The sequence below is a fragment of the Octopus bimaculoides genome, chromosome 15 (genome assembly GCF_001194135.2).
Source record: "Octopus bimaculoides isolate UCB-OBI-ISO-001 chromosome 15, ASM119413v2, whole genome shotgun sequence".
Taxonomy (NCBI): domain Eukaryota; kingdom Metazoa; phylum Mollusca; class Cephalopoda; order Octopoda; family Octopodidae; genus Octopus; species Octopus bimaculoides.
In genome coordinates, this window is record NC_068995.1 from 46,826,718 (window position 1) to 46,835,484 (window position 8,767).

The window sequence follows — 8,767 nt, forward strand, 5'->3', positions numbered from 1 at the left end:
ACTAGCACCACCACCACCACCACCACTACCTCCCACCAACACCCATAACGCTAACATTACTACCACTAATACCAAAACAGAAACACCAACACCACCAGCGCCACCACTAACACAGCGTACACCACATTACACTCTCTCTCTCTCTCTCCCTCATTCACACAGACACACACACACACACACACACATACACACTGTCACTCTCTTTCACCCTCTCTCTCTCTCTGTCACGCGCTCGCGCTCTCTTTCTCTCGCAGTCGTTGCCCTAGGATACAACCAATCACAGCTTCCGCAATGCCTCAGCACCAGTGTTTTGTTGACAGGTGTTGTCTACAGACACCAGTTTAGCATCGAGTAGAGGCAGGTTGGCCAAATATTTTAGCGGCACCTTGGCACAGAGGCGGCGGCGGCGACGGCGGTGGTAACACTGGTAGCGATAATAGTACTGGTGGTGGTGGTTGTGGCGATGGTGGTGATGGTAGTCGTAGTTGTAGTGGTGGTGGTGGTAACAACGATAACGGTACTGGTGCTGGCGTTAAGTGGAATCTGAAGGCGATGGCGATGGGGAGTGAGCACATGTGGCACGTTGCTAAAAACGGCGGCACGGATGGGGCTGCGGGTTTTCTATACGAAAGGCATGGTAGGAGGTTATTTGCTTACGTAATGATCATGATAGGGAAAAAGGAAGAGATAACACACACAAACACACACATACAAACACTTAAACACACGCATATATATATATAGAGAGAGAGAGACAGAGAGACAGAGAGACAGAGAGCTGTGTGTACATACGTACATATGCATATCAATGCGCGCGTGAGTAGGAATGTGTGTGTTCTATCTATAGACTTTATTACAATTTGAATCGTTTCAAATCGAGAGTTGTGGCCATTTTGTGGTACTGTTTTGCTACATATCTATTATTTCTTTTTTAATAGTTGGCCTTTGATGAATGATTGAGTTTGATGTTGTTGCATTCATTTGCGTTTCCTGCCGTGAAATAGGTCCATCAGGGACTCTTGGCTGCAGGAGATCTAGTTTTGCTTTGAAGACATTCATGAATGTTTTTCAAGTTTTCGGGTTGAAACTGAAGAGCTCTAAGACCTTGAATGCTAAACTATTGCAGCATGTGCTCCTGTATTTTGATGGCAAGCGTGGGACCTTTGGCGCTATAAAATGGTGGCCTATTCTGCAGTTAAAACCGCTTTCAATAACGAGGCTTAGTACGGATGGATACGAAAGCATATTTTTCTCGCCTTCGTTCCACAGAACAGAGACTTATTTTTTGAGTCTTTTCCAATACCTAATCTACTGAACTGGGGCAATTCTCTTTTGTATAACTTCCTTTTAGCTAACTTGCTTCGAGTTCCACTATTAATTTTACACCGTACCATAGGTGGGAGCGTACCATAGTTGAGAGCTATAGTCAAAACGGCTTAAAACAAATGTGCCTCAGGCCACATTTGTCAGGTTTCTTGCTCGCTTGTTCTGAAAATTCTTAGAACCCATCCGGACAGCCCTCTGCATTTCATTATCAACTTAGCGATATGTACAAGGAAGGATGTGTCATAGCTCATGTCAATATCCAGGTCACGCACTGATAGTGATCCTGGACTGCAATCTCATTTAGTCCAGTGTATTGTATCCGCATTGCAATTAACTTTTCCTGCGGATACCATTTTATACAGCTTGCAAGCGTGGCTGTGTAGCTGAAAGCATATCTAAGAGGCCGACAGTTGACAAAGGACGTATGAAGACAATGTCCAACAGGAAACCCACATTTGTGCTTCTGATGTCAACTGTCTGACAACTGTCTTTTAGAATGTCATGCAGCCATGCAGCCACATATCTTGATCTCCACCAGTGTTAAGATCAGGCAGCTTATGTTATAATATTCCCTCATCAACTTTATCGACAGCCTTCGTAAAATCGAGATGTACCAGATCGACTTTTAAGTGGATATATTGAGTTGAGAAAATGTTATCAGTTGAGCTACTGTTTCAACCTTCGGTGGTAGACTATTACAAGTTGCGTCAGGTAACTTCTTCCTGGTCGAAAACTATACTGGTTGTCAGTCAGCAATGATTTTCTTCCAGGAACGTGATTAGATTCTTCTGACTATACACCACACACCATCACACCACACACCACACACCACACACCGCAACACTTACCACCACACCACACACCACCATACCACGCCCCAGCACCTACACTATCATTCAGACACCTACACATGCACACACACACACGTCAAAGTCACCAACCCTCTTCCACACGCACTTACATGCGCTCTTATACACACTTAGGCGCACCTTCGTTTTGGGATCACCACTACTTTATTATCTCCTCTTTTTCCTAGCTCTCCTAATTTTCTAAATAGTAATCAAATATCATCAAGAACAATCAACTCGTAGTGAAAAATTTGCTGACCAATCAACCTTTCAGTTTAATACGAAAAACACCATGTCCAAAAGCTGACACGTGTAAATAACCACACCTAATCACAAAACCTTACATGCTTGACTGAACTCTGAACAAAGCTTTCAATTTTCCAAAATAGACAGTTTAACTCTCATAAATAAAACCAACAATAAGTAAAGAAGTATTAAGACCAGATAAACTTTCCACCTACTTACATTCTTTTGTGAACATGTAAATAATTTCTGACCTAACGATGACACACCTAAATATACACACCTAATTACAATGTTTTACAAACTTGATGCAACTCAACTATATTCCCCACCTATCTTAAGCAATCAGTTTAAATCTCTCTTTTGCATTCAACTAAAATGAACAACTAAATTGAGTTGCTCTATCTCCTGACCATCTAACAGATCTACTGACCATCTAACCTTTACACTTATGTAGATTCTTTTGTGAACCTCTAAAAACAACGTCCATTTATAGCAGACATACCTAAATAAACACAACTGATTACAACGTTCTACAAACTTGAAAGAATACTGAACAAAAACATAACTCCAAGGTTAATCAACGAAATTCTTCCGTATTATCTTTCCCTCAGAAGCTATTATTTTTAACATAGATTCCAAAATTTTGAAATCTTTTTCCGCCCTGAACTTGCCATTAATTAACTGGTTGTTATAATACTGATTTAACTCTCCACACACACCTATGCGACTGTAATAAATTTGGAAAAGTTATATTTTTCAAAAATTGTTTTAGCAGAATAGATCCTGGTACTAATTTTTGGAGTCTAATACTCATTTGGCCGATTTCTTTTGTCGAACGGTTAATAGGGTGGGGGGGGGGCGTAAATAAACCAACGCTTATTTTCAAGCAGTAGTTAGCGATAAATACAGCAGAACCACAAGAAACACATACGTATAGGTAAACACACAGATACAGACAGACAGACACACACATAATGGGATTCTTTTAGTTTCTGTCTACCAAATCTACTCACAAAGCTTCGGTCGGCTCCGTGCAGTGATAGAAAACATCAACGCAAGGAACCACAGTGTGGGATTAGCACTTATGAAACGAGATTTTAATTAACTTATTGTTAGCGATCTCATTTCCTAATTTTGGCTGTAATTTCCATCAGGTCGAACGACCATGTAGTAATTGTTTGTAACATGAGAGCAAGGTATGATATTTGGCGAGAGTGGTCTCGACGATATCCCTGACAGCAGTATTTCTACTTGATTTTATTGAATCCGAAAGAAGAAAGACAAAATTGACATCGACGGGATATGAGCTGAGAAGATAAGACGTAACTCTATAGCATCGATTATTTTGTATGTGGCTCTAAACACTTTGCTATTTCACCACCCCTGCAACTGTCTGTATATTTTAATAGCTAAATTAACTTACGTTTTGTTGCTTGGCTGGTTGAGAGCTAACCACGTAAATACGAAAATGTGATGAAAATGGTGGGGTCCAAACATGGCCACAGACCTTAGGTTGGAACATAAAGAGGAAATTAAAGTAAAGATGTATTACAGAAAGATTTTCTCGTCAAAATCTATCAAGAATGTTAATTTAGGAGATTTTTTCCCCTTTTTGCTGCCTCTTTATCGTTCAAGATATTGGATTGCGAAGATAATGTTTGAATAATACACCGTCTTGTTTTATTTGGAAGATATAAATCCACAATTGTCAATTTCTTTAGACATACTGGAACACCGTCGGTTAAGACGACGCGAGAAATACAGGTAAAAGTCGGTATGGCCAGCTGAGTGAAATGGAGCGACGTGAAATAAAGTGTCTTGCTCAAGGCCACAACACATGACCGGTACTCGAACTCATAATTGGAAGCGAAATACCTTAACCACTAAGCTACGCACCTTCACTTTAGACGTACAGTGTTACAAAGTATAACAAAGTCACACCTTTTAAACTTGGCTTTAGAAATTAACTCTTAACTTCTACAAACTCGTATAATCAACAGTATAGAAAGTCAACCATGAACGTATAATTAATATGTTCTAAATTTGTATTAGAAATCTGAGAAACAAATCCGAATATGGCAGTATAATGTCGAATGTCGACTCAGTTTTGTAGGTGATGTTTCTTTTCTCTTCTGCATCGATTCACACAAAGTTATTTGACAACATATTTTATAGTTTTATCTCGTAACTATTGCTTGCATTCTATATCAAGTTGATGGAAGTCTATCGTCGATCAATAGTGGTACATATATACTCACACACACATACATATAAATGTTTATATATGTACCAATATATATCGATAATAAACTTCAGTCAACTTCAATGAAGAAAGATATTTTGAATTTATAATTACGAGACAAACAACTAATATAAAGTTATAGATTGTGAGTACTTTCCTTACTTAGAATTTTTCAAACACACGACTTAAACTGTAGATATTGAAGCGCTTTTTCGCCTACAATTTAATAACCTTTAATTTCTTCAAAATTGCCTTACTATATCAAGAATTCTTTGCAAAAGCTCTTTTCAATACACACACGCATACACCTACACACAAGCACACATACAAACACAAGCACACATACACACACACACACACACACACACACACACACACACACACACACACACATATACACGGTTTCTAAAAGTAGTAGTAGACACCAAGCACATAGACCTGATCAGCACTGCTGTAACGGAACAAGAAGTGGTGACAGGAGCGAAAATCATCAAAGTTACGTCAGTTGACCTGGAGATCAAGGGAGTGTCCGGTTAAATTACATGTTAAATCACACATTTTGAAATATGATATTATACAATATATTGTATAATATCATATTTTATTGCATAGGCCTGTATCGCCTTCCTCTTTCTCTATTAGTATTATTATTAATATTTTTATTTCATTTTTTTCTAAGGCGGTAAGCGTGCAGAATAGTTAACGCGCCGGACAAAGTACTTACGGGCATTTCGTCCGTCTTTACGTTTTGAATTGATATTCACCAGAGCTCGACTTTACCCTTCATTCTTTAGGGGTCGATAAAACAAGTATCAGTTGAACACAACACTGGGGTCGATGTAATCAACTTACCTTCTGCCGTCGAATTTGTTGACATGGTGTCAAGTATTTGAATATTATAATGCCTTATTGCCTGGTATATAATTTTAATTTAGATGGTAAAAATAAGTTACCCACAGGCAAGAAAATGAAATATTAATGAAGAAGACTATTTGTGGGGTGATAACCAACAGGAGCAATTACAGAAATATGAAGTATAGAGGTACGAAGATCATAGAAAACGGCTCAAAAGTTGACAGAGCATGAACGGAATTATTTTTGTGAATTTAAAGGATTTTAACTGAATTTTGATTTCTAAGTAATTACCATTTGTTATTGATAATAGTATAAAGGTGTCGAAGTAGGAGAACGATGAAAGCATCGGGATAGATATGTTGCAGCATTTTACCTGCCCTTGGCGTCTCGCCGATGTCAGCTTTGGATTTCCTCCCCACGGAGTCTTATATATTAAAGTACCTATGATGTACTGCAGACGACAGTAAACTATTTAACTGCCTAACTTAACTAATAACAGTAAACGTCTATCGTAACTTGTAAAAGCATCTGCGCCTACTCTACTCCGATTACAAGTTCAGAATTACACCAATAATTATTGGGGTACAAGGATAAGCAAATATTGTTGAAATCCAAAGAAGGAGTCTTGGATCTAGGTTAGAAACCGGCTGTTTCTCCATTGGCAAGATATCTAGAAATAAAACTGAATAATTACATATACACGTATATAAATATGCGTGTGTGTGTGTGCATACATATGAAATATATATTTATATAGTTGAAATCTGTGTATGAAAGCATGGATGTGCGTATGCATGTTTATAAATGTAGGGGTGTGTGTGTGTGTGTGTGTGTGTGTGTGAGTATCTGGGAATCAATTAGAGATTCGTTTTAGTGAGAGAAGAATGGGGTTTACGACGAAAATATATGCAGAATGGGTAACAAGTAACGGCTGATACAAAGAGACATTTCAAAATGTAAGAACTCTACTCATCCACATATATGCATATATACATATGTACATATGTGTGGTTTGAGTGTTCGTACACACATACAGAGAAACACACATACACTCACACACACACTGTCACACATAAACACACGTACATACATACTCATAGACACAGACACACGAACACACACACATATGAATGTAAGCTTATATATTTATGTATATATTCTACGAACATATGGCGTCTCTAGATGTCAGACGTCCATTGAAATATCTACGATCACGTGATGACTTCGTCAGTGTAAAATCTTGTGTGTCTGTGTGTGTATGTTTGTGTATGTCTGCGTGTGAATGTGTGTGTGTATGTGTTTTATTATGCGTTACAGGTCATTTACAGCGCTACACCAATCCCTGGGATATACGGAAGCAGTTGGAATGTCAAGTATATTGACAAATTCAATTTTCAATACAAAAAAATGGGTGAGTTTCCTCAAACTACCGGAATCGATATTAGAATTAAATTTTAAATTTACTTAAAGAAATTAACTAATAAAATGATTATATGGACAAATGTTTAGTAATTATACTGAAACACACAATAAGTAGAAATGATCAATATAATTTTCTAAAATAAATCGGAAATGGTGATGACAAAATAAAAAGAATATACATATATGAAATCTATGATTTGTTTGAAGAAGTGCGCTGTGGAAACTCCGGAGTATCAGAACATTACAAGGATAAAACTTCTCGAGGCTCATAAGATAGGTTTTTCGGATTCTTTGGCATATATATAACAGCGCTGAACGGGACGCGAAAGTTTTTTTTTTCCACGAGAGTTCCGGACCCCAGTAATGAACTCATTTGCATACAGCCAATCAGAGCTCACCTTGACCTTGTTGTCAAGTTAACAAACACACTCTATCAAGTAAACTCAAGACGCAGAATGGTGTTGTAAGCCTAACGATCGTCAAGTTATGCCTGATTTTAAGAGGGAAGGAGACAAGTAATTAGATAGGTTTGCATCTATACGTATTATCGGATTTTGCTAGGGACCCATATGGTAAGGATGTGGATGGGAAAAATGTGGGTAGAGGGTGATGTGAGAGCAATCCTCTCCTCTTACTGTCTTACAAAGTAAACAACAATGCAAATAACTACTCAGAGGCAGCCATGGTTGAAACACGAACAAGAACACAAGCATTATCAAAAGAGAAAAGAAGCGTGGCCATATCTTACTCAAATGGCCCATCACTTGTTATGTGCTCATAAATTAGCTTGGTAGTTGAGCTCTGGTTGGCTGTATGCAAATGAGACCATAACTAGGATCTGGAACTCCCGTGGGAAAAAAAAAATTCGTGAATGGGACAACGACCTGTCGCAAGAATGGTCATTTTTGACAGCTGTGTAGACTGGAGCAAAATGGAAATATTTTGTTCAAGAACACAACGCGTCTCCCGAACAAGAAATCGACACCTCAATCTTTACTCTCATATGTCCAACACCCTGATCACTAAGCAATGTGCTTTCGCGAATTGGACACTGAAATAGCTAATGTGATCAAGAATAGACTCCCTTCGTATTGAGTACTGCTTTGATGGAAAGTTAAGCAACAAAAGATATCATATATAGGTATGTGTGTATGTGTGTGCATACAAATATGTGTATAGATATATACGTATATGTATATATATTTGCACAAATATATACACACATAAAAAGGTATATATATATATATATATATATATATATATATATATATATATATATATATATATATATATATGTATGTATAAATAATACAAAATGGGACAAAGACGCAAAACATCGAGATAGTTAAGTGATACACGAAAGAGACAAAACACCCAGATGGACGATACAAAGAAAACACGGACAGGTCATTCGGAGTTTTCTCTCTTCAGTCGAGAACAAGATTATCCTTGCATATATAAATCTAACTATCCAGTAATCTATTTCTCTAGTAATCTATTTGTATAAGTACATACACACACAAACACATACGACAGACACACACACATACACACAAACACACAAACGCACACATAGGTAGATAGATTGATAGAGAGATGAAGAGATAGAAAAAATTGACAGACAGGCAAATAGATAGATAGATCGATAGATAGATAGATAGATAGATAGACATACAGACAGGCAGACATACAGACAGACATGCAGACAGACAGACAGACAGACAGACAGACAGACAGACAGATAGATAGATAGATAGATAGATAGATAGATAGATAGATAGATAGATAGATAGATAGATAGATAGATAGGCGATCTGGCAGAAACGTT